The sequence below is a fragment of the Eleginops maclovinus genome, chromosome 23 (genome assembly GCF_036324505.1).
Source record: "Eleginops maclovinus isolate JMC-PN-2008 ecotype Puerto Natales chromosome 23, JC_Emac_rtc_rv5, whole genome shotgun sequence".
NCBI lineage: Eukaryota > Metazoa > Chordata > Actinopteri > Perciformes > Eleginopidae > Eleginops > Eleginops maclovinus.
In genome coordinates, this window is record NC_086371.1 from 26585633 (window position 1) to 26613371 (window position 27739).

Consider the following 27739-nt stretch of genomic DNA (forward strand, 5'->3'; position numbering starts at 1 on the left):
CATAACAACACACAATATACAAACCGTAATTCAATTAACAATGATAATCTAAAAGCAGTAAATCATTATAAACATCATCAGAAATTATTCAGAAAAAATTATTACATTCATGGGTATTACATTCATCATTGCATCCATACAGTAAGTATGTCCATTCCCCACTCACACATTTAAATAGTGCATTCTCAGATGGAACTTGAAAGATATTTTGCTATTTAATTTTCGTATATTCAGTGGGCAATTATTCCAACGATTGAAGGCACGATAAATAACTGTTCTCTTCAAAGCATTTGACTTTGGACTTGGTAACATCATCTGGCGATCATTAGCTGACATTGTAAAATGAGAATGAACCTGACTACAGCTGACAATTTGGTTATATGAGAAAACGGGTTGACAAGAAAAGAAAGTGTTCCTAAATGTAGTCGTATTGAAAACCAGCCTGTGTACTGGCAGCTCTGTTCTGGGCAGTTTGTAATTTCTTTAGTTGACCTTTAGATGCAGAGAACCATACTGGTGCACAATATATATATATATATATTTAGTTGGTAGGGACAGTGCTCATTGATTAACAGACACATTGCTGTAAATAAGCCAGAGTTAGCAGCAATGCTAATTTCCATCTGTTGTCCCTAGCCAGATCTTAGAAGGCACCCTAAGATATAAATATACATACACTGATAACAAATAAAACAATAATTAAAAATACACATACACAACCTCAAACAGACACAGACAATGCACGCCACTCACTACACCCTCCAAATACAAATGACAGCATACAGTAGGTTACAGTATGAATAAAGAAAGGAGGGAAAGAGAAGAATAACATTACATGGCTTTAAGCATTTGGTATGTGGCTACAGATATGATGTTCCCTAATCCAAAATGTTAGTTTGCTTTTGAGAGTTGTAAGGCTGTTACACTCCCTTAATTCATTGGGCAGACTTTTCCAATAATTGGTGGCTCTAATTGAGAAGGCTGTGTGTCCAAACGTGCTTTGTTTGTACTGCACTATGCAGTCCCCTCTGGCCGTTGATCTGGTTACTCTATTGACATTATCTTGAGCCCATGAAGTACCTTAAAGATGAGACAGGCATCAGAGAATTGTATAAAGTTTTCAAAGTTAAACAAGTTATGCTTTTTCACTATAAGACAATGGTGATAACTATTTGCCTTACGATCCAGTGTTTGTAATGCCTGCGTATAGAGAGATTCAATTGGTTGCAGAGTTGCTTTATTAGCTTGCGACCAGCTAGTTAAGCAGGGAGAAAAATGAGAGAGGAGCAGTGCATGAAAGAAGAGCTTTGCAGCCATCATTGGCAGGTATGGTCTTATGTTCCTAAGACTTGCAAGGTTAAATTTGACAGTATTGGCCACCTTTTTTACATGCTTTTGAAATGAGAGTTGTGAGTCTAGGACAATTCCCAAATATTTAAATTCAGGCACCACTCTTCACCGAGCACCTGCTCGGCTGCGTGTCGCCATCTCTCTCTCCGACATCCAAATGTCTTGAGGAAGAAGCGTCGTAGCGTCAGTGAGCTGCACCTGCCCAAGAACAAAAGGTAGATGGCGCAATAATCCAGGTAATATAAAATTAAAGATTTAGCCACCTGTCCCCGGATGTCTGTAGGGACATAAGCAAGACATTTCCTCACCATGGAGATACTGCAACACATCATTTTCACTATGGTGTCAATGTGTTCTGCCCATGACAGCTGACTATTATTGTGCCCAGTAATTTTACTTTATCTACCTGTTCTATAGGTTCCCCACACAAGTTCAGACTCATCTTTGGTGTAGATGACTGTTTATGACTCGTTCCCAAGATAATTGATTTGGTTTTCAGACTTTAGTTCACCTGGAGTAAATCCAGCAGCTACCCTGCAGTATACAAAGCCATTCAAACTAGCTGCACCTTTACCAGCTCTGAGAACACTTTAATGATCAATCATTATAAAACATATCAGAGATATTATTCTGAAATGGACCAATCAAACAATGACTACTTTTACTGTCGCTACTTTAAGTACATTTAGATGAGAGTACTTTCTACTTTCACTGGAGGAACATTTAGAATGCAGGACTTTTACTGTAACAGAGTATTCCTACACTCTGGTACTTCTACTTTTCCTCAAGAACAAGATCTGAATAGATCGTATTTAAAAAGGTTATCCTCATAAATGTCGTCAAAAAGGCACTATATAGACTGCACTGATTGTTTGTGCATTTCAGAAATAGTTTAAGGATTTTTTATTAAAGATTTGTGTTAGAAGGTACTATCTTAAAGACGTAAGATGTACTAACGAATCCAAAAGTACCATCCCTGAATCATGTACCATGCACCGATGAACACAAACACTTGTTTGAGAAACATCTTTACAAACCTGCAGCTTTTCATCATACTTTTCCTGATTGTTGATTTTTACAAATGCTCATTGACCACCACGTTTAATCATGGTAATTGGAAAGTGGCAGCTGCTGGATCTTACCTCATGCCAAATTTTTGCATGATGCATTTTGCATCATGCAAAAATTGCCAGGTGTCTTGACATTAGAATGAGGAATTATTGGTATCAATGGCGCATCACCTGTTAGCGTGCTGCCAGTGTTTTTACCTCAAATCCAATTTTTTAAATGTTAAACACCATGAAGATGTCTCAATTTTGATCTTTCTCTTAGCACACTGCCGTGTCTTTTACTTTGAACTTGTGTGCAGTGCATGGATTTTGAGCCTGTAGTGTTGTCGTAAATTACACGCTGCTGCTGGGCGAACAGGAATTACAAACTTCTTAATTGAACACATAAGCGTAACAGTGACTTCTTTTTGGTACCAGTTTTCCAGTATGTAACTTAAATACTGAACTGAACTGTTTACTGGGGCAACCACAATGTAGGCTGTTGTGGAACCTCCATTAACACAATGGAGAGTTTTGACCGTGAGAAGTGTCCAGCGTTCCACACTATACTTTTTTGAACGCACCATCCTGGTACTCATACAGCATTTTACCACACTTCACATTGCGATGCACTTATGCACTCAAAACATCAGATGTGAGTAAAGAAATGTCATTGCTGTGTCAATTTGAGACACAGCAATTGGCTTTTATGCATGTCCTAAGGAACATTTGTCCAATGTCTTATCTATTGTGCATTTGTACACAGTTGCCGCTAATCTACATTTTTACATTTTATTATATTTGTATCTTATTGTATTGTTTAAATATTTTTAACTTGTGTAACTGTTATGCTTCACACTGCTGCTGGAACAAGATGATTTCCAAATGTGGGCTAAATAAAGTGTCTATCTATCCATCCATCCATCCATCCATCCATCCATCCATCCATCCATCCATCCATCCATCCATCCATCCATCCATCCATCCATCCATCCATCCATCCATCCATCCATCCATCCATCCATCCATCCATCCATCCATCCATCCATCCATCCATCCATCCATCCACCCACCCACCCACCCACCTACCTACCTACCCATCCATCCATCCATCCATCCATCAATCTATCTATCTATCCACCCACCCACCCACCCACCCACCCACCTACCTACCCATCCATCCATCCATCCATCCATCCATCCATCCATCCATCCATCCATCCATCCATCCATCCATCCATCCATCCATCCATCCATCCATCCATCCATCCATCCATCCATCCATCTATCCATCCATCCATCCATCCACCCACCCACCTATCCATCTATCCATCCATCCATCCATCCATCCATCCATCCATCCATCCATCCATCCATCCATCCATCCATCCATCCATCCATCCATCCATCCATCCATCCATCCATCCATCCATCCATCCATCCATCCATCCATCCATCCATCCATCCATCCATCCATCCACCATCCATCATCCATCCATCCATCCATCAATCTATCTATCTATCTAACATATGTTTTTCCTTACATAGGGTATAGGAACAATTTGTTTTTGATGATGCTTTCCCATGATTCATGGTCTAACAGCTCTGTGCTGGCTTTTCTGTTGTGTTTCTCTGAGAAAGCGCTACCCTAGGCATTATCTCAACCTTGACCTTATTGCCACTGACCTTTCATTGCACAACCAATCAGATCATATGTAGCGGCGCAAGCTAGCAGAGAAGGTAACCATAGAAAAAAAACATAACTCACTGTTTTCACAGCAAGGCTCTGCTTCCAACATCTGTGTGAGGAAGCAGCAAATTGTGTATTGGATTTTATACTTTTTGTTCTATTTTTCACACAACTGTTTTCCCAGTGTATCTTCTGTGTATAGCATACCTTTTATTGGCATGTCTTTTTCAAAAAGGCTTCTTGACTTTTGCAGCATTTTGTTCTCATGTTTCATTATTGCCTTTCTCTCCAAAACTTTAAATCTGATCAATGATTTGTTGCGCAGAGACTGTATCACAGCTCTGTCTGTTTTCTTCAACCATTTGTCATTATTATATTGCAATGTTCACTATTAAGATATCAGATCAATTAATTCCTAAGTAGTTGTAGGTGACATTTTTGATACACGTATGGAGATACAAAGTATAACAGAGAATTACGTATGAGTATGAAGTCAGTACAGAGGCATGTAAATTGATTGCCTAAGCAAGTATGCAATCTGATTGAGAGGTGGAGAACAGTAAGATAGCTTCTGCTATGTATTGATTCCACAGCTTGTTTGGTTGCTGCTTTGGTGTGGCGAATTTTTTATGTATCATAAGTTTATTACCCCAGTGATTTGGCAGTAATCCTCATACTAGCAGTCTGAATGATATGTGCTCATCTGCCCACTGTGGTGGTACAAATGTTTGCCTGTTTGGAGTTCATCCAGGCATTAACAAACCGAACAAGAACACATAATAGTGGTGATTTCCGGAGGTCAGCAGCTGAATCTTTCACTGTTATCGACTGTTTGTACATGGTTTAAATCACTGTTGGATTGGTCACTACTCAGCACGGTGAATGTAATGTCTTGTCCACAGGTTTCCATGTCCACACACTGCTATGGTAGATTTGATCAGGTAACAAACTGGTTATTTTCAGGATTTTCAGATATTTGGAAGAGGGGTTGTATGAGGTACACGATAGTAACAAGTAGTCAAGATAGTCAGATTAGCTTCAGTTGCTTTGCTAAAATCAACTGTTTTATACCAGCGAAACTTTCATAACATCGTTGTGGGCAGTGGAAACACAACTGGAGCTAAAAAGAAGAACCAGTTTCGGAACCAAAAGACCAATAGCACGGAGCTAGAACGGGGCCTGGTTTGCTGGAAAAGGGGCATTAGAGTGTCCAAAATACAGTAAAATACTACAGTAAAGTTCTCACCTCACATTTTATTGATTACGTTTTTACTTTTCCACAAAAGACATGTAGGTTTGACAGTAAGAATCGACATGTCCAATGGAGTAAGCATTCAGGACTGGACCAAAGTCACTGATCAGCAATCTGGGCTCACTTAAAGCACTTGGCAGTAGACCATGGATGACCATTGCTTGATTAGGCATTTTGTACACTTCTGCCGCTCCTAGAACTCGGCATCCATGACTAATACACACCTATTGGAGGATCGGCCATATCTTGCAGCCTCTCAATGTGTTTGGTCTCTGACTGCAGCCAGGTGTTCACACTAGTGAAGGGATCATGGAGCAGGCGGTGCCATAGCAGGTCAGCATCATCCCGTAGATGACATATGGATGGTTTGGGAGCCAAGATTTGCCCAGCTGGGCCGTGACGCACCATGATCCCAATTAACCTTGTCCTATATCAGTTTCCCAGTGTGTGGGGAGGTGTGCCAAACAACAGGAGCGAAGGATTATGTTTGATTTAGGCCAGGGGATCAAATTGATATGCCTTGCTTGAATTGGCTCCTGCTTTACAGATTGTTGGACCTCATACCATGATGGAGTATGTTGGGTTGTATCTGCCGAGTTAATTATTGAGATGAATCAGACCACCGCAGCAGGCTGAACACATGCATGCAGGTATTTTCTCTTATTCAGAGAGCATTAGTGAGGTTAAACACTGATTTGTTGGGTGTTTCTGTTCATCCCAAATGCGCAGGATGGGATTCAAGTTATTAAACATAGAAATGTTCTCAATTGGCAATTCTCCTTTTTATTTCCAAACACATTTTACCTACAAGACAGCACTTTTGTCATAATTGAAATAACTCAAAAGCTCTACATGGAGTGCCCAGAGATGTCACATTTCGCAATGATTCATAATAATTCATTGTTCTAGGCTCAACAATGCATCATACAATACAAGCATGTGTTCATATATGTTCTATTGCCCCAGGTTTTAACATCTCAATAAGGGTGGTTTTGTTTATAAAGGTAAAGAAAAGAATGACTATCAATGGTCTTCAGAGCTGACTTTTTTCTATATGACCACAAGTCCGTCATTTGTTGGTTTTAGTATTATATCTCAATAGCAATTTGTTGGATTGGTATTTGGTGCAGACATTCATGTTCCCCCAGGATGAACTGTAAACTGACAGTTCTCTAAAATGTTAGCATGCTAACACGCTTAACTAAGATAACTTAATGTTTATCTCAAAGCTTTGCTATGCCAAAAAACAGCTTCATAAAGCACTGGAATGGCTGTAAACTCTAAAGCTCGTGTAATTCATGTCCTGCTAACTAGATTCCTTTTAATTTTTTACATACAAAAGGCAGACACAATACCGTTTCATTCATTCAGTTCACTTTCACGGGCAAATGTTGCTCTTTTGGAAAGGACAACAAGCTTACTGTTGTGCTGACTGTCCTTCCTTTTACCATTGAATAACAAACAGCACAGCAGAAAATGGCTGTTTTAACGCCTATGATTATTCCTGCAAACATGATTTAGTAATTATATCAGAGAATGGATATTAGTAATTGAAACATGACATCTCATTAGAAAGTTATGGCTTTGTGCCACTAGTCTGCTGTCTGTTTACTACCTGCTGACTCACTTTATAAATGAGTCTGGAGTTTCTAACTCCCACATGTCTTCAATCTTGTCTGGGGTATACAGAATGTGAGGGTGGTGTTAACTGAATTATACTTTTTTTTTTTAAGGGTAAATATAATATGTATGATAAATGGAGCTGCTGCTTACAAATATGTTGGACTGGGAGGTGGAAAATCGGGACTGAAAAATTGCTATGAATTCAGCCAGTCAGCCGATTGAATTTGCCTTTCTAAACCCTATTACTCCTATTCTGAATACCTGCATGACTCATCCTATGCTTTTCGCTAGATACATTACTCATTTTTTTATTCTTTTTTAATTCTACTTTCTTATAGCAGCACATGAATATGCACATTTCCATCACATTGGTGAGACTCTGAGAGATGTTGAAACGTTTTATACATTAATGTTGTGCAAGAATTTGCCTAGCTATTCACACCAAATATGCTTGTCTCTGTGTAGATCAACAAGCGATTAAGCTCCTCTGCTGTTTTCCATGAATATGAACTATAAATATTTTCCAGTAACGCATCTGTGGAATATATAAGAGAGAGTTGTGTATGGGGCAAGTACGGTGTGTCTGTGTTGCTCCATCATATTGTATATCATCATCGTAGACAGAGTTGGATTATTATCTTTTTGTAAAAAAAATTCCGCTGTAATGAACTTGCACTGAACTTTGATTTTTTAACACATGTACGAAAAAAACTGTGACTTCTGTAAACCATTACACCCCCTAGTTGCTAGCCAATTTGGTTACCTAGAACTCGTTTCTGAAACTGCATCCCAATGCAGTTAGCTTCAATGGTTAATATAGGGGGCTAATTTCAATGTATACTCTTGGTCAGTTAAGAAATATACATTATGCCTATCTAGGTTTTAAAGTCCTGGTTACCTAGTGTTGCTTGGATAGGTTTTTAGCTTTATATGCGTGTCAAATAGAGCAGTCGTGGTTCAGTTATGTTGAGATAACCTTCATACAATCAAACTTGCCACCAGCAAAGTATTGATTCACTACACTAAAACTGAAAGTATCAAGACACACGGTTTACTAAATAAGTCAAATTCGTCCATTTGACAATCTAAACAGGATTTGTTTTTCCATGTAAGGTTTTGTAGATTTTTAAAAAACTTTTCCTAAAGAAAACCACTTTAAGTTTGCTAATGTTAGCTAGCATTACCTAGCCCCTTGGGAAGGATCACATACGTTGTTCTCTCTCTCTTGAATTGCACAGCATCATTTTCAATATTGCTATATAATGTAGCTAGCTTGCCTGTAAATGCTTACATTACCAGTTACCATCAGATGCTAAGAAAGCAGTCACCATTCTAGTCTGCCACACACAGCTGACATGTGCAGTACCATCCAATCTCACGCACACTGGGGGAAAATTCACATAAATACAAAAAACAAACATCTTAGGAAACCAGTACTAACAATCAGCCTGTTGATAAAAACCCTTTTAACTGTTAAATGGTATTTCGGCCTTGAAAACACTTGGGAGTTTTAGTCTCAGACAGTATTTGATTTCCTAGGTGAAGCTATCACGCATATCTATCCAGGCATCTGTTTCCATTCATTTTGTTCCAAGAAGTTTTCCTCTGAGAGTAAATGCAGAGACACATTCTCCATCTATTGCTTTTTCGATTTGCCAATCACATGTTGTTTTTTCCCTACAGGAGTACCAACAATTGATGGTATATGGAACCGAAACCCATGTCAGATTACATTTCTGTATCCTCACATCTACACATAATAGCACGCACAAAGAATTTTAGACTCTTAACCATTCCTAGAAGAAGAAATTGGCACCTGTTATGTATACAGCGCCCTGGGAGCAGTGTGGGGGTCCAGTGTCTTGCTCAAGGGCAGTTACCATTCTCCACTCGTAACCGTCCATGGACTTACTGGTTCCCAAGCCAAGTCTCTACAGAAAGATGTAATGCCGAACCTAACTCATGGGAATACTCTTTCTCAAAACAGTAGGTACTATATGAATTTATCTCTCTCAAAATATGTGCCCTTTGTTTGCTTTACATTTTATTAATTAGGATCCCTATTAGCCGTAGATGAAGCAGTATCCATTGTTTGAGGAGTCAACAACACAGTATTCTATACATCCTAGTACATCATCTCCAACAAAGATTATTTCTTTGAGTAATAAAATGTATTTCTGGACAGTTGACAGAAGATAATATTTCTGATTTAAAGTTCGACCCTTTTATTCCTGTTCAAGAGACCTGACATGAAATGGACACCTTCATCTGTCTTTTCCAAGCAGCAACCTTCACCAGACTGTTTGCATCTTTATCTGATATTCATTACTAGAATAAACATTCGTTTCTTTTGCATTATTTCCTTGTCTTTCCTATTCTATTTATATGTATATAGTATACTCCTGCATTTACTTGGTCACGTACAACCTTCTCCACAACATTTGGTTTATTGTATTTATTTTTTGTTGACATGTAAATTGTTAACTTAATCTTCATCTGCATTACTTGCAAATTGGTTTTACAACATATTCTGCACTATTTTATTCTGCCCTTTTCGACTCTGTTTCTTCTTGCACTATTTTTATTTCATTTTTAAATTAGTTTTACTATTCTTTGTCCGATATACTGTATATATTATGTTCAGTGTTGTGCGTGAACGAGTTCAAAAGAACGCGTTCATTGAACACGCTCATTTTTTCGTGAACGTTGAACTGAACGCAACACATTTTTCAATAAAGAACTTGAACGTGAATTAGTTCACATTATGTGTCATGAACGGCAGACATCACTGTAAATGAACGTTGGCATTTGTTTTCCATTGAAAACTGTGTGACATCTGTTTTCTCTTTTGAAACGCAACGAGAGAGAAAGTTCCTCCCTCCTGTAGGTGCCGCTTAAATCATGTATCAACGCAGAAATAGTTTTGGCACTGTATGCGCAATGCATTGCGGGCAACGTAGTGTCCGGCTGAGAATAGTTGAGTTGAATAGTTGAAACGTACTGGCTTCCGCACGACGTTACCCATGATGAATTGCAGCAGAGCGGCTTAGGCATAGCAACGCCGAGAGCGCGGAGGGCTGGAGGCTCGAGAGAGAGAGAGAGAGAGAGAGAGAGAGAGAGAGAGAGAGAGAGAGAGAGAGAGAGAGAGAGAGAGAGAGAGAGAGAGACCAATGACGAGGGCTTCCGGTTTGGAACATGTGGTGATCAGACGTGCGAACGAGTGTCTCCTGATACCTTGAATTTAACTACCTTAAAACTCCTTGTTATACAAACGGAAGTCGAGTATATATATTCAGTTAAGTATTTTATTTCATTTGTTACCAAAACCACACGTTCAGAACATGCCAAGCTCTCAGAAAACCAAAGGGGATACAGAGCCGAAGAAATCAACTCTTAGTAGCAAAGTGGCTAACATGGCGACGGCTACAGCTACTAACGAACTCGCTGGGATGCTAACAGCAGAAATGGAGAAGCAGCGTGAAAATCTTAAAGAGGACATGGCTGCACTCATTCACGCCTCTCTGGCGCCTATCCAGTCATCTATAGCTGGTTTTCGAGAAATGGTGGATACACTGGGACACAGAGTTACATCTGTAGAGATCACTGCAGGTGAGAACTTTGAAGCACTATATAAAATGGAGAAAACCATATCTGAACTACAGGCTGCGAATGCTGCACTAGTAGACCGCGTCGATGACTTGGAGAACCGTTCTCGAAGAGCAAACCTCCGCATAATAAACGTGCCGGAGGGTAGTGAGCCCAACGGCGATATGGTGACTTTCATCTCCACGCTTTTGAAAGACGCGATGGGGACGCAGGTGTTTGCCACACCGCCTGAACTAGACCGAGCCCACCGTGCTCTTATGCGAAGACCCAAAGATGGCCAGCCACCTCGAGCAATCATTGTTGCTTTCCATAAGTATCAAGACCGGGAGAAAGCACTACGCTGGGCTAGGCAGAACGAGATGCTGTATAAGGGACACGCATTGAGGCTATATCCTGATCTGAGTGCCAACCTCTCTAAGAAACGGGCAGCTTACAAGACCGTCAAATCAGCTCTGTATAAGAAAGGGATTCAATTCAGGCTTCTCTACCCTGCGCGCCTAAGAGTGTCTTATGGAGGAGAGACGCTGATGTTCGAGACACCATCGGATGCTGAGACGTTCTACGCTCGGAGGATTGAGAGGAAGGCCGACATTTCTGATGTTCCGGAACATGAGGATTAACTGAACACTGAATATCAATGACGCCGGGTAAAGTAGCAGCCACGGCTAACTCAGTGTAGCATAATTCTTGACTAGCAACGTTATCATACATTAACAATGGCCGGCCGTCACAAGACTTTTTAACTTGTTGTTTTAGTACGGCATGTTTAAGTGTTATTTTTATTTCATATGACTGAAAACTGAACCTTGATTTATGGTTGGAGTTTATTGGTTCCATTAATATTAAGGAGACCTCGAAAGCAAAGTTTAGATGATTAAGGTGAATTGTTGGAAGTGTTCAGAAGGGGGAGGAATCCTGCGCGCTGCCAGTTTGGCAGACAAAAGGAGTGTTGGGAATCTGGGGTTAATGACTGGATCTTTTTGTCTTTTCTATATACTGTACATATTTTGGATTGCATTATGTTGTTTTCTGTTGAGGGAGGGAGGCGTGGCATCTACATGGTTATGCACAAAACGAGTCATGTACACTACACTTTTGACTTTATTGTGTGGCTATGACCAGGGGCGGATCTAGCCATTTTGGGGCCCTAGGCAAAATATAGACATGGGGCCCTCATTCTTGAAATGGCTGCTAAATTTTTCCAATCGTTTGTGCCATCGGAGCTGAACCGCTGCTTGTTGCAATTGCCAAACAGCCGACAACAGAAGCAAACAGCGCGGTCTTTCATCATGCTGTACACGAGCCAGGACCTCTGGATTTTTTCGCCATTCTTCATGTTCATGTTGTAGTAAGTGTTTGTGAATCGTCTGCCCTGAGTGTTCTGGGGGAAATCTCCTCGTATCTGCACTGGTCCTTTCTGTACTATTGAACAACGCTCTCTGTCTGTTAACTTTTCTGGCCAATGTGCAGGGTCGTCGCCTATTATTAAATTATCTCCACTGCTGGTGGTAAATGGCCTAGCACTACTCACCACTAAATCACCTTCGTCTTCATCATCCAGAGTCACCTGTTCCTCTGCTTCGGCTTCTATAGCCACCTCTTCTCCTTCGGCACCCATAGTCACCTCTCCTTCCACTTCAACATGTTCCTCATCAATACCTGCTGAGCATGTAGAACTAGCAAGTTCAGGAGCTACTACAGCGGATGCTGTAGCAGCAGGAGATGTAAAAAAGCCAAAGGATGTTAATTTTGGCAGTGTATCTGCAATTCTTTTGCTCTCTTTTGCTCTCTTTCTTTTAGAATAACCACTTTCGTAGCTCCGCTTCATTTTTACCGAGTCGCATACAGTTTACTTCCCGCTGCTTTGGTTTGAAGGCACGTCATTATTGCTACGTCATCATATTATGGACTAGTCAATGCACAGTAATGGAGGGGGGTATGTGTGCTTGGACAATTATTATTTAGACATTAATTCGGTATTATGCTGATATTTCTTGTTTTTTTATTAGAAATGTGTTTTGTTTTTTTACTTCACTTAAGTAACAAATTAACATTCGTTTTTTGTGTCTTTACTGTGACTGGGATGGTCAGATTTGGGGGCCCCTATTTGGTTGAGGCCCTAGGCAATTGCCGAGGTTTGCCTAATGGAAGAACCGCAACTGGCTATGACTGACAGTTTACAGGGTGGGGGTGGGGGGTCAACGATCAGTTTCGCATCATGGAACGTTAAAGGGCTCAACAGTCCAGTAAAGAGATCTAAAATATTTACTCACCTTAAGAATTTGAAAGCTGATATTATATTTCTTCAAGAAACTCACCTACGTAATTCTGACCAACTACGTTTAAAAAAACAATGGGTAGGACAAATCTTTCATTCTGGTTTTAATTCTAAAGCAAGGGGAACAGCAATAATACTACACAAGAAAATTCAGTTCACCTGTTCTGGTGTTATATCTGACTCACAAGGTCGTTATGTTATTGTCTCTGGACGGCTTTTCCATACCCCTGTTGTACTAGTGAACCTGTACGCTCCTAACTGGGATGATGCAGGGTTTGTGCAACAACTTGTCTGTAAACTACCAGATCTAAATTCTCATTTTTTGATTTTAGGGGGTGACTTTAACTGTGTCATGGACCCAAACTTAGACAGATCCAACCCTAAAGTACAGACCCTATCAAAAATGGCCAGTACATTTTTAGAATTTTTTGGGCATGCAGCATGTGTAGATCCATGGCGCGTTTTGAATCCTCAAAGCAAAACTTTTTCATTTTTTTCTCATGTCCATCATTCATACTCGAGAATTGATTACTTTTTCATTGATCAAAAACTGATGTGCTCCTTAGAGAAGGTTGAATATGGTGCCATCGTAGAATCAGACCACGCCCCCGTACTTATGCATCTCTCTTTCAACCACACTAACATTAGTCGTCCTCAATGGCGCTTTAATACTGCATTATTATCAGATGAGACGTTCTGCATTTTAATCTCTAAAGCCATCGATAGTTTTTTGAAAACAAACAGAACAGACTCAGTTTCTCCATCATTACTTTGGGAAACACTTAAAGTTGTTGTTAGGGGGGAGATAATAGCATATTCAGCCTTTATGAATGGAGAGAGAAAGAGAAAAAAAAAACAGTTAATGGATTCAATATTTGATTTAGACAGGCAATGTGCCGCATCTCCAAGTCCCTTACTCTACAAAGAGAGGATAGATCTTCAGACTCAGTATAATTTACTGTCTACTTCAGAAACAGAGCAACTTATTATGCGATCACGTGGGATGTTTTATGAACATGGTGAAAAGGCAGGCCGGCTTCTGGCTCACCAACTAAAATCTAAATCTGCATCACAACACATTTCTCAAATTGAAGATACTACAGGAAAGCTGACCACAGACCCTTTAGAAATAAATTCTAGAATCATTTAAAGACACAACACTTTTTTTTACGTTTTTTTGATAAAATACAAGTTCCCACCCTCTCTGATGACCAAACAAAGCAACTAGACCAACCACTGAGTCATGAAGAGGTTACCTCAGCCATCTCTGCCATGCAAAATCGGAAGGCCCCAGGACCCGATGGGTTCCCAATTGATTTTTACAAGAAGTTTTCTGGTCAGCTAGCCCCCCTGCTGTTAGACATGTTTAACCACTCCATGTCCCAAGGTAAATTGCCAGGATCCCTTACTGAAGCATCAATTACACTTTTGCTGAAACCCGGTAGGGATGCATGTAAATGTGGTTCATACAGACCAGTGTCGCTGTTAAATTCTGATGTTAAAATACTCTCTAAAATGTTAGCTATGCGATTGGAGGCACCCTTGCCACACCTGATTTCAACAGACCAGACGGGCTTTATTAGAGGGCGGTATTTGTTTTCTAATGTGCGACGTCTTTTAAATGTACTATACAGCCCTTCATCTGACATCGTACCAGAAGTTTTGGTTTCCTTAGATGCGGAAAAGGCATTCGACCGCGTGGAATGGGATTATCTTTTTTTTACTTTGAAGCAATTTGGTTTTGGTAAAACGTTTAGCCAGTGGATACAACTTCTTTATTTCTCCCCACAGGCATCAGTGGTCACAAACCAGCTGCGCTCACAAAGCTTTACTTTATCTAGAGGTACTAGACAAGGTTGCCCACTTAGTCCACTTTTGTTTACAATAGCAATAGAACCACTACCCCTTGCTTTAAAATCTGCACCCTCAATAAAGGGTATTCCCAGATGGGGAGTGGACAATAAGCTATCCCTTTATGCAGATGACATGCTGCTTTTCATCTCAGACCCACTATCAAGTATCAATGACATACTTTCACTGCTACACACTTTTGGACAGATTTCTGGCTACAAACTTAATTTATCAAAGAGCGAATGCTTACCTGTAAATAAATCAGCGAGGGAAATCCCAAATCAGGCACTACCATTTCATATATCAAGGTCAGGTTTTAAATATTTAGGCATTAAAATAACTCCTGCCTTCAAAGATCTTTTTGATGAGAACTTTGCCCCCCTTATTGTTAAACTTAAATCAGACCTACAAAGGTGGGATATCTTACATTTGACCTTAGCTGGCAGAGTGAATTGTGTCAAAATGAATGTATTACCAAGGTTTCTGTTTCAATGTCTCCCTATTTTCTTATCAAAATCCTTTTTCCATCAGATAGATAAATTAATCTCAAAGTTCATATGGAATGGTAAAATTCCTAGGATAGGTAAAGACTTACTCCAGCGACCAAGAGCAGTGGGTGGGTTGGCCCTCCCTAATTTTAGGAACTATTATTGGGCAGCAAACATCCATAAAATAACATATTGGGTGCAATCTCCAGATACAGATTGGTGCGAGTTGGAGTGCAGGTCATGCATGTCGACCTCTCTACATGCTCTGGCTTCATCTAGCCTTCCTATCAAGATTTTGCAGTTTACACATAACCCCGTGGTCATCTCTACCCTTAGAATATGGACTCAGTTTAGAAGGCATCCTAACACAAGGGGAACACTTTTGATTCAGAGCCCGCTGTGTAATAATCATACATTTCTACCAGCCAAATTAGACCAGGCCTTTGCAGGATGGCATAGGAAAGGGATCAAAAGATTTAGTGATCTTTATGAGAATGGGATATTTTCTAGTTTCAATGATTTGATTTCCAAGTATGACCTTCAACAAACTGATTTATTTCGTTACTTTCAAGCTCGCCAATTTGCTAAAAGCCATAGCTCAAACTTCCCGGCTCTCCCGACAAAGTCCCTGGTGGACTCACTTTTGCAAGTTCCTTCCTGGTTGAAAGGTTTTACAGCGCATTCTTATTCATTGATTATGTTACTTGATCATGTTAAGATAGGCAAGATCAAAAATGCATGGGAAAAGGAACTTGGAACTGAGATTTCAGAAGAGGTTTGGACCAAAGCTCTAACAAGAGTGAACAACAGCACTTCCTGTGCAAGACTGGGTTTAATCCAATTCAAGGTTGTACATCGAATACACTGGTGTAGAGCTAAGATATCCTCTTTCTATCCTAATGTAGATAGCAAATGTGTAAGATGTCATGTTAATGTAGCTGACTTGACACATATGTTTTGGTCATGCAATACATTAGTAGGATACTGGTCAACTATATTTGATGTATTATCTGAAGTTCTAGAGACGACTTTAGAACCATGCCCTATGATTGCCATATTTGGTGTACCTGACGTAGAAACAAACTTGACACGAAAACAACTCAACATCATAGCATTTGTATCTTTATTGGCACGTAGGCAAATTTTACTGCTTTGGAAATCAAGCGCTCCACCCACTGCAGCACAGTGGCTTAAAGATGTAATGATGTTTTTACACCTGGAGAAGATCAAATTCACAATAAGAGGTTCTAACAAATTCCTCTCAGTGTGGGGATCACTAATGTCATATTTTAGTGGCCTCCGAGCCTTACCGATGTAGTGAGTGGACATCTTGGCTGAGTCTAGAGTGATTGCTTCCCCACCTCTATATTCGGGCTACACTGTGGACACCTGACTATATTAATCACAATGGTTGTCATGATATAGCTTTGAAAGCGTGCCATCCTTCACAGAAATCATATTTGTATATTTATGTTTCAATTTCAAGTCTGTTTTTTCATTCTAACTATCTGTATTGTAAAACTTCTATATACATATATATATTTTTATTTTTATTATTTGGTCCAGTCAGGGTGGGATGGGATGGGATGGGAGGGGGGGATTCTTGTGTGTAAAAAAAACAAAAACTCATGTAACTGTACTGATGTGTCTCTGTTTATAAACTATATTTTTCAATAAAAAGAAGTTAAAAAAAAAAAAAAAAAAGAGACCAATGACGAGAGTGAGAGAGAGCGCTGCGATTTAAAAAAAACAAAAAAAAAACAAGATGGCTAGTGGAAGTGATGGCACGGAGACGGACTCCGATTCTCCTCACGAACATTTAAAACAATTTTACACTCTTGCAAACCAAGACCCCGACGGCAAAAATCTTTCCTTCCTGTGTAAGATGTGTCCACCTGCGCAGCAAAAACAAGTTAGGACATCGACAACGTCCTTCTCGAATTTGAAACGGCACATTGAATTAAAACATCCATCCAGTGTGAATGCAATTCAAGAGTTTTGCTCATTTCATACACACACATAGGTATATATAATATCATATATATCAAATAATATATTCATATTTCATATTATATATTCTTTATTTAATTGAATGCTAGTAGATTTCATTGCACTAAGTATAGAACTGGTCTATCTTGTCTGTATTGCTACAAGTTTCAGCACCTGTTAAGAAACCCACAATAGCAGTGTTATGAGCAAATGTCTACAATGAACAGTTTCAAACAACGTATAGTGATTTCTAGCTCGTAGTGTGAAAAAAAGTATTTATTTGAATATCTCACGAAAAAAGTGAAATGAACTGAACTTTGAACTAGTTCAGAATTAAAATTGTGAACTTTGAACGTGAACTGTTCACTTTGAGCATGTATGAACTGAACTTGAACTAGTTCAGAAAAGCTGTGAACTGGCACAACACTGATTATGTTGCAATACAACTTTTGAATCTTGAATCTTTCAAGTGCCATCAACTACAGTTCCTTGAATGGCCACTAGAGGCTGGCTCCTTAAGTAAACATTTCTCCACTAACCCACCACGGATGTATAAAGACAACTGGAAACAGGGACTGAGGCGGGGCGTTCATTCCCATGCATGTTGCTCAGTGGCGCATGAAGCAAAAATGACCTGTGTGTGGATTTGCATTGACCTTAAGCTCCGACTCCAAATCCATTCCCTCGCAGTGGCTTGTCACTTGGCTCGATCTAATGAATGTAGAAGAAAAACAACTCTGGATTCAACTTTATGGGGATTTTACAACTTTCAGGACATAATCATTTAACAAAGGGCTATTTATGTGTAAATCCTTGGTAGATGATTTAGTACAAATGAATCACAAACTTACAGACGTCTCCTTCCCAATGTAAGTCAAAGAGAAAAAGTATTTTGGACCCTATGGCCTCTCGTAACTCAAACTGGAGTTGTAGTACCTCTATTTGGTCACTAAAAAATGTGCTTACTTGCCCGGCGCACATCCTGGGGGCTTGAGACCCGTCCAATCTACGTCTTCACCTGTTGTCACTGCAGAGATGGCGACTTCTGGAACCAACTACAATCATTCCATAGCAACGTGTCTTCGGAAGCCAGCGAGAGGTGGCGACTATGCCCATGTTTTATACACTCCATTGCCCTTTCACAGACCGAGTCTACAAAAAGTAGTGAGGTCGACAGCAGTTCTTGAGCCAGGTATTATAGAATTCCAGGGAGACTGAAACAGACAGACACACACACACACACACACACGCACACACACACACACACACACACACACACACACACACACACACACGCACACACACACACACACACACACACACACACACACACACACACACACACACACGCACACACACGCACACACGCAGCCCTGCACTGATTAAAGGCATATAATGCAGATGAATAATCATTCTTGTTTTTGAGCAGTATTGACAGGCGAGAATGCCCAAGTCAATAAGGAGTGCTAAGAGGCTTAGAGGCAGAGATCTACTCTCTTTATTTTCCACTTGTGCTTCTGTCTTTACATCTGTTTCTATGCCTATTTCTGCTTTTATTCATTTGCACATAAGTTTGTAAGTCTCTATTGTTATGTTCACATGAAAGAGAAGCTGAGACCGTTTGAGTTCAGGTAGTTTCTCTGATCCTTTCAGGGAAAACACTAAAGGTTATGTTAAAGAAAATTACATTTTAGTCTTCTATTAAAACTGTTATTCATCTTGCTTAGCTGGAGTAAGGCACCATGCTTACTTTATTTTCTCACTGTTTCCATGCCAGTTTTTGTCCCTGTGTCAGTACATGAACATCTTCCATAGTATGTGACCTTTGCTACAACACCTCAAAGAACTGGACAGAACATTACTCTTATCTTACAGACCTCACATCACACACATTTGTTTCACAGCATCTCTCCCTAATAGTGAGATATTTTTCAACCTCAATTTGCTACCTGCCTCTCCATGTGGCCTACTAACCCATTTCCCCGTCATGGATTGTTACCTTTTGCTACATCAAGAACTTAATAATCTTTGCACTTTCACTGGAATTTACATTTGAACTACTTCATTATTTTTCACTTCTCATATTTTTAGTGTTAAGCTACGGTTGCATATTCAAATGCTAACCAAACCCAGAAAACAGACATCGAGGAAAGAACGGACGTCATCAGCTAACATTTAGATTGTTATAGGACCTGTCAGCTTCCAGGACTTGCCACGTGAGTCACAATACAGACATTTTCAAAGGAATGAAGCTTCTTTGACAAAAAGTCTTTATTGGGACAGATGTACCCCATGCTATACATGTATAACGAGAACTGGTTACAGCGTTAATTATTTTATGACAGATGCTCAGTGGCGCACAAAGCCTAAATAGCTTAAGGCTTGAGAACATAACATCCAGATCTTCCCTGGATCTTTCACATCAATGGACCCATAGAGCATGCACAATTTTTGGGACCAATGACGTCACGTGACCTACCACTGTTTGATCACTTTGCCAGGTCCAGTTCCTGGAGTTCCCAAAGGGCACTGTTGAAGGGTGTGGCTCACTGCGTTAGGGCGCTGCTCTTTTAATCAGGGGAGCACTGGTTCAAACCCCAATGCATTCAGCATGGGAAAATTGGACAGTAATGAGTGTTTGCAGTTTGGATAAAAGCGTCTAATACGTAAAGTAAATGGGAATCACACTATTTTCTAACTCTGACACTTATTGTCATCAGCCCCAACCTAAGCTGACTAAAGGGACATCACTTGAGGACATTATTCAACTCACACAAAGATACTGTTTGCCACTGTTTTCACACATGAAGTAGTACCCCCCCGGTAAACCAACTTTGAGATGTGACATTACCCTGAAAACTTTGATGTTGTGGTCCTGCATGAACTCATTTTCAGAAAGCTTACACACTACATAACAGCCTTATCATCAAACAATAAGGAATGCTTTACACTGATATCCTCTGGAGTATAGTGCATCGCGGCAAGAAAGTGCACAGTCATTTTTTTCTGTGGTATCTTTTAGACAGGTGGCATGATTTCAGATTTAAATGAGCTGTTTCATAATCAGCTGTAAACTTAGCTTAATGGTTTTATCTCAGCCATGCAGCGAACAGTAAAAAGTATTTCATGATGAGTAAAAGTATATAATACAAGGAAATGTGTCGGATTGTATAATAAACAGCAGGTGGTGGATGTGGTGCATTGCATATTGGTAGTCATCCCTTTAGACAACACATACTTGTTGTAACTGTAACTAACCACGCCTCATTCAGCTCACCAAGTCACCACTGGAGGATCCAGCATGCCTGAAGATCACATGCTTGTTTGATAATGTTTAAATCCAGTAATTTAGATGCAACCTTTATGAAAAAATAATGCCAATCAGATCCCTACCCCGCAATGTTGATCCGCATGTTAGTTGGTTTAAAATGTACTGTTTAGGGGAACAAAAGAGCTTTTTAATTCATATTCGATGACTTGAACAGTGAATATGAATTGTTCCCATCAAATCTGAGATACAGGGACCCCTTATTCACTCAGGTCGGATTGAAGCATTCTTTTGTGCAAAAGTTTATTCTCAAATTAAGTTCAATCCCAGATCTAATAGAAAGTCTTGAGCATGTTACTCTTCAGTGATTGTGATGTTATGTCTGTTCCCTTGTGTCGTGTGTTAATATTTGTCCTTTTTGATGTTGCAAATGGAGCTACTGCGATGCAAGAGCAATTTCACTCTGACAATAAAGTATTATCTCTATCATAGATTTTGTCTTTGTTTTTTGAGATCTGAGGAAGTGTCTGGTCAGTTAGCTTCATCATCTCTGCCCTTCCAGGTTCTAGACTGATTCACCTAGACAGCTTTTTCATTGATTAGACATCCTGATCATTTATAGATCTGGGCACACTCACCTGCCAAAACTGTTGTAAAAGCAGACTGATTATTCAGCTGCACCAACAATCATCAATTAGTACAGTGCTGCACAACAGGAATGGTGAGTTTTTGCACGTGTGTGTGTGTGATCAATCACAGTCTCTGAGGGCCTCTCTAATACTGGGCTAAATAACTGCTGTCAACAGCACTACATATTGCTTTTGGTGGGGACAGTTCTTGAAGCTTTGATTCCCCAAGCCCCTTAACTGATTGCATATTGAGTTCAGAGTCAATTAAGTCAAAGTCAATCTACAGAACCTTGGGTCCTTCCTGCATTCATTTAGCATGAATATTGTCTTCAAAAACATTTAGAGTTTCATTTTTCCTGCAGATACACTCAAAATACTTTACATAATGCATTCTGGTTTCAGTACACCACTGAAAGGTTTTCCTATAGGTACATTTTATACATTTCAACCCTGTTTGTTAGGGGTGGGCGATACTGCAAAATTTGGTTTTGATCCGATACCAAGTACATACAGGGCAAATATTGCCGATACCAATACCGATTTTTACTTAGAAACAGCTAATCTACTGTAAGGCACAGCAATGTGTCTCCAATATGCACATTTCAATGAAAATGAAGTTCTCTTTAGGGTGGGGTTTCAGGTGTTTGTTTACATTTGTGGTGTTGCCACAATATCTTGGGTTTTTTCTGCAAACATCGCAGCTTGCAGTGTTTTGATTTGCAACTAAATAAAACCAAACAGCGCTTCTCATTCTCTCTGCCATCATGCAGCCATCAGTGTACTGCTGAGTCATGTGACTGCACGGTGGCAACACTCACAGTATAGCAGGGGAGGGAAGAGGGAGATGAGCGATGTGTGCACATGCACAACCACTGTGATATAAAGGGAGAAGTGTACTGAATCTAGAGAAGGGAAACTGAAACTTAAGTATCGATCTCATCGTGCAAGTATTGATCTATACTGATACCAAAGCTGGTATCGATACATCGATATTTTAGATTGATCCGCCCACCACTACTGTTTGTGCATGGGGCCAAGCAAAGGTTATAATTTACGTCAGTTCCTGTTTAGTTATGCTAATAGTTCCCTTTTTTCAACATGTAATTACAGGTTTTTGAATGCCACTCGTGTTTTATCTTTATGTAAGTGACAAATGAATGCCCTTGCATCTTGAAACAACATTTATGACAACAACACTGTGTTTTTGATTGTGTAGTCTGTGCTCTTAAATGTGTTTTACTGTCATAATCTTAATTTTTCGTTTACCTGCTTCATTTTTAATTTTAAAACGTTTTTTTTAGTGGCATGTCTGTTTTTACTTTCTGTCTTTGTTTTTTCCCGCCTTTTTTGCTTAACCTGTATTTTTTCCATCTGTTCCCAACAGTGTTGCTAACTTACCGACTTTCTGGCTAAATCCTGCAACATTTTTAACAATTCCATCCCACATAATAGTCTTTTGATTAAAAGTTATATTCTAACATTTAAAAATATGGAATGTAATGTGGGTCTAGACAAAGCTTTAAAGTAATCAAGCGATGACTTATTTCAATAGCAAACATTTAAAGAAAATCAAAAATCAACAGAAAAAGTTCAATTGTGTGAATTTAATCCTGGTTTCTGTTGAAACAATTTATTTTACGTCATATATTGCTAAATTCTGTTCTTTTCTGCCATGTTTTGAATTGTCTAGACCAAGCGTTGAAATAAAGGCTCCACCAGGCTCCGCTTACCGTGACCGTTATGGCTCAATAGCCTGTTGCCTGTGTTCTTATATAATGATTCCTACCTGCTTCTACACACAGGTAGAGTACTTTTTCCATGTGACAAATTACAAATAATACAATAGCAATAAATTGGACAAGACAAATATTCACACAAATTCACAACCGGTTGGCCATGCCATCGGGTGCAAGTAGGGGTTAAGTATCTTGTCCAAGGGTACATCGATATGTTGACTGCAGGGGATGGGATCGAAACAGGAGGAGGGGGGGCGGTGCAATGACTGCTATGCCATTGTTTGTACTACAGCCATCTTCAAACTGGTCTTAACATTTGTATCCCGACTATCGTTGTAAAAATGAAACTTTGAAACTTTGACTTTAATTAAATGTATTGTGTCCACAGATTTCACACAACTGTAATAGTTCACTTTAAAACAATTAGGTTCAACTTAATATTTTTTGATTTTGTAGTGAGTAGTGCTCCTCCCCCCAACCTCCCCCCTCATTAGAGCAGAGTATAAAACGCACCTGGTGGCCCTTTGTTCTTTCTTTTGGCTCTGCTGTAGTGGTTGGTGGTACAGGGAGGCTGTCAATCTTTAAATATAGATAAATCGGTCTCAGTTTGGTCTCATATATAGACTTTTAATTTTAAGTAAAGATTTTAAACACATTCTATAAAAAAGATCATTTTTAAACTGATTAATTATTGTTGTTTTCTAACCAACGACTTTAGCTTACAGCAACTTTTCCTGAGTTTCCTTTTTCTTTTGATTACATTTATTAAAAATGACTTCATTTTGAAACACGTCTTTGCCTTTCAGTTATCGAACCTGTGTCCTGATTTGGATTATGTATTAGTATAATTTACAATTATACACGGCACCCCACCACACTTTTAACTAACCTAATACAATTGAAATTGGCTTTTGTTGACATAATTAAATTCGACGTTTCAGTTTTTTCAGTGTACACAAATGAACTTCTCTAGTAGTACCCCTACAGTAGGTGTCAAAAAACACAATTTTTCCATGAAACACAAAAGCACACTAAAAAGTTGACTACAATTCCAGTATCATTATCACGGTTACTTTTCTGTGCTTTGAAAAGAGTTCATGCTATTTCAGGTTTCTAACCTGCTGTCTAGGCAAACACCCTGCTGTTTAATTCATTTTTATCTCCGTTTATTTGTGTGGATCAAAGAGTGATTGATCCCTTTATCAATGGGAATTAGTAATGAAATGCATGCAAGCAGGGAGCACTTGGAGCAGCTGAGAGACTGAGCAGGAATCATAAAGTTTGATCAATATGAAAATGTGCATTTGCATCAATTGAGACTAATAACTACAGGATGGTTTTAGATTTGATTTTAGATGTTCTCCATCAGAAGAAAGATATTGAATTACGTATCATCATTAATATGGGCTTATTAAAATAAATGTGCTTTTATCAAACATTGCCAGACAGCTTCTCCACAGTGTCATTGTAAAATAAATTGACACCAACAGGAATTCACTGAATTAACTTTATTGCTATCGAGCCATACCTAGAGATCTTGGATTTTGTCTGTGTGGTAGCATGTCCTTCCCTGGATTCTGTATATACTAACCATACATGTATATGTAACATTACATGGAGGCTGAAATTGAACTTTGAAGTGCACTGGCATTGTGTGTCATGATCTTGGTTATTGTATTTCCTATTCCCATTTTGGTGTCTTCTCTGGTTTACCTTCCTGTCTTTGTGTCTTCCTGCCTTTTTGGGATGATTTTCCCCACCCTGATTCTATCTTCCTGATTGTAATCATCACTGTGCTTCCCTTGTGTTTCTGCCTACCCTCTCAAGCTTTGTGTGTTGATCATACTGTATACCTGTAGGAGGCTGTGTCCCACTGCAGTCAGCATGTGGTTGTGTCCTTGGGCAAGACGCTCCACCCCAAATTGCTCCTGTGGGGATTGTCCACAGTATGGAATTTATGTAAGTCGCTTTGGATAAGCGCCTTACAAGTGACATGTAACTGTAACCTTCCCAGTGTTCTATATCGTTGTGTGGTCGGTACTGTGTATATGCTTATTTTGTGACTGAAGATGCGTAAATCCTACCACAAAGACAAAAATGTAGCACTGGTAAAGACATAAAATGCCGATCAGATCTGTACCGGTACCTGAACCTGTACCTGATGTTACGTTTAGTTACGCAGCCCTATTCTACTGTGCTTCATGTCTGTGTTTGTTCCCTGGATAATTCCTCATGTTCCCTAGGGGATTTGCTTCCTGTGTTCCTCGTGCCATCCCGGATTCTTCCTTGTTTTGCTTTTGGTCTTCTTCAGTTATATATACCCTTACCGGGTCCTAGTGCCTCCCATAGCCTGTGACACCGTGTGTACAACAACAAACATAATGGCTTAACCTTCAGCAAAAATCCTCCTATTTATTATACTATGCTCTACTCGTCAAAGCAAATGACTAATATGGCCATTTGGATATGAAAACTCTGTATAAAGAATATTTCACTGCAGTTTTCGGAACACAAGTAAGTGGGCTTGGGTGTGTTTACTCATTAAATTTGCAATGTAACACTGTTGTTTCTAAATATACTCGACTTAGGTGTTTGGAGCCAAGTGTATTGCTCATGACTCAAGGAAGTAAATTGAAGAGTTGTCAGTGATGATGTTTTTTTATAAGCCGACCTAAAAGTTAGCATCGCAAGGGCTCCCTCAAAAAAAAGCTAAGGTATTTTTACAAGCGATTTGTTCAGAAATAAGATTTGTCGCAAACACATATTTAGATACTTGCAGGAGGATAATTACCACATCTTAACACTCCATTTATAATAGTTGGAGCACCACTGCCATCAACACAAGTAAAGGCTAGTGTTAGGCTATAAACAAACTACATCACATTTCATGGCTGGTATCAGAACCGCTAAGGTAAACGTGGTTAATGTTGAGCGTGATGGCGTTTAGTGGCCTAACTTAGTTTGCAATCGCCACTTTTACACATATCACGTGTATTTACTAACATTTTATATAATAATACGTCTAACTAAATGTGAAAATCTTCAGCATGTGTTAACCACAGATGTTATTTCAGACATCCAACCAAAAATAATACAAATGCAAACTTCAAAATGCGGAAACTGAAAGTGGAAATTGCTCTTTTTAGCTTTTGGGACACAGTCTTGCACCACTTCATACCATAGGCCAAGCATTCAGCCTGTTATTAACAGGAAGGTGTTGCATAGGCACTGCTGTGTTAGTTTAATGGGTTGAATTCGCAACAACTGCAAATATATGGGACATTTCAGCTTTTTAGGTCACTCCACTCTCTGTCTTACTTATCAGTCACTGCACTCACATTGCTGCGCATGATCACTGTGTGTGAACTGTTGGGTTGGCATTGAGCGGAACACTGAGTGAGTGAAGCGGCTCTCATGTGGCCTTGGATGGGGGCCTCATGCTGGAAGAGACATATGGTTAGACTCCGAGGCCAAATCCTGCAGCTCCACAGTCACAAGAGGAAGATGTCAAGTGCTGCCATATCGCACAGAGGACAACCATGTCGTTCATATGCTATAGTTATATAATGCACAGTTATTTCATGCTCCAGACTGATTTACTGGATTCAAAGGACAATACAAATTAAGCAATAATTCAGGATTACATGTACTACCCTTATTAAAAACAATATAAAGCCTTTGCTCACGAGTGTGTGTTACTCGCGCCTCGGGACAAAGCTCTCAACTGCCCCTTTCGTTTCGGTCTGACCGCAAACTCTCTTGGCTCTGGACTGCCGTCGTCTCTCAAGGCACTCATCTTTGTTCTGAATCCCAGCTTTGATTGCACCTCCCCGGCCCCTGCGCTTGTTCCTGCTCCCCTGTTGCTCTGCTCCTTCCTGTGCTTCCTGCGCTTCCTGCTCCTTACCGGCACTTTCAGGCCCAATTCCAAACCTGCCACTTCCATTTAATATTGTCATACAGATGTTGAAACTTCATGGTTACCTTATCTATTTTTTACTTAGGATCATATACCTGTGTCTGGTCTAGAAAATGGTAAACATGTTCATTTGATTGTAAAGTTTTAGATGTTGAGATAATGTTGTAAAACTAAGCAGCATATAAACTTCACAAGAAGAGGTTTACAATAAAATACACACCACTTAATATTTTTGGGGTTTTATTTAATTATGATTTATTATTATTATTTGTCCAAGAGATGCTGATTTCAAACCGTTTTTTAGAAAAGTGAAAAATGCACTTCTTGTTTCTGCCGGAGAGAAGGGAGCTTGTCCCAAAGTTTGTCAATGTATTAACTTACACCCCCCACCTGAAAGAAGGAAGCCTCGTTTAGCTGTGAGTGTGAGTACAGAAGGAGTTTACTGTAGTGCAAGTGGGCAGGAGGCGGTTTGGAATTGGGCCAAAGGCAAGAGTGTCTCTTTCTAATCTTGTTTCCAGGTGTGCCATTTTAACAGGCTTGGGGAGTAACGGATTACCGTACATTGAACGGGATGCCGTTATCAGGAAAAGAAAAAAAGAACGCTGTAATTTCTTACTGAAACATAAAAAATATGTGATCGGATTACTAATACATTTCAAAACCATGTTTTAAGGGATCAGATGTTACTCTCTGTAAGCTGTTCTGTTCTGTAGGCTAATACTTTAAGAGTGAATCTGTACGCCTACTGCCTGAATCTGCTTTATGGTTTTCTCTTTCTTTGGTTCTTTTGTTCTGTTTTTAATTCAGCAGGTGAACCTATATGTTCAGAAAAGAGTGTGTGTGAGCTTAACTGTGATATTAAACTAAAACGGAGCATTTTCTGTCTGCTCAGGTTTTATTCCTGCTTTTTTAAACTGTAGTGTGTGCTCATGTGTTTCAGTGTTGGTGTATCAGCAGCTGCCTGATAATGATTTATGAATCGTAGGGTTTTCCTATCAATAAATCTCTGAAATG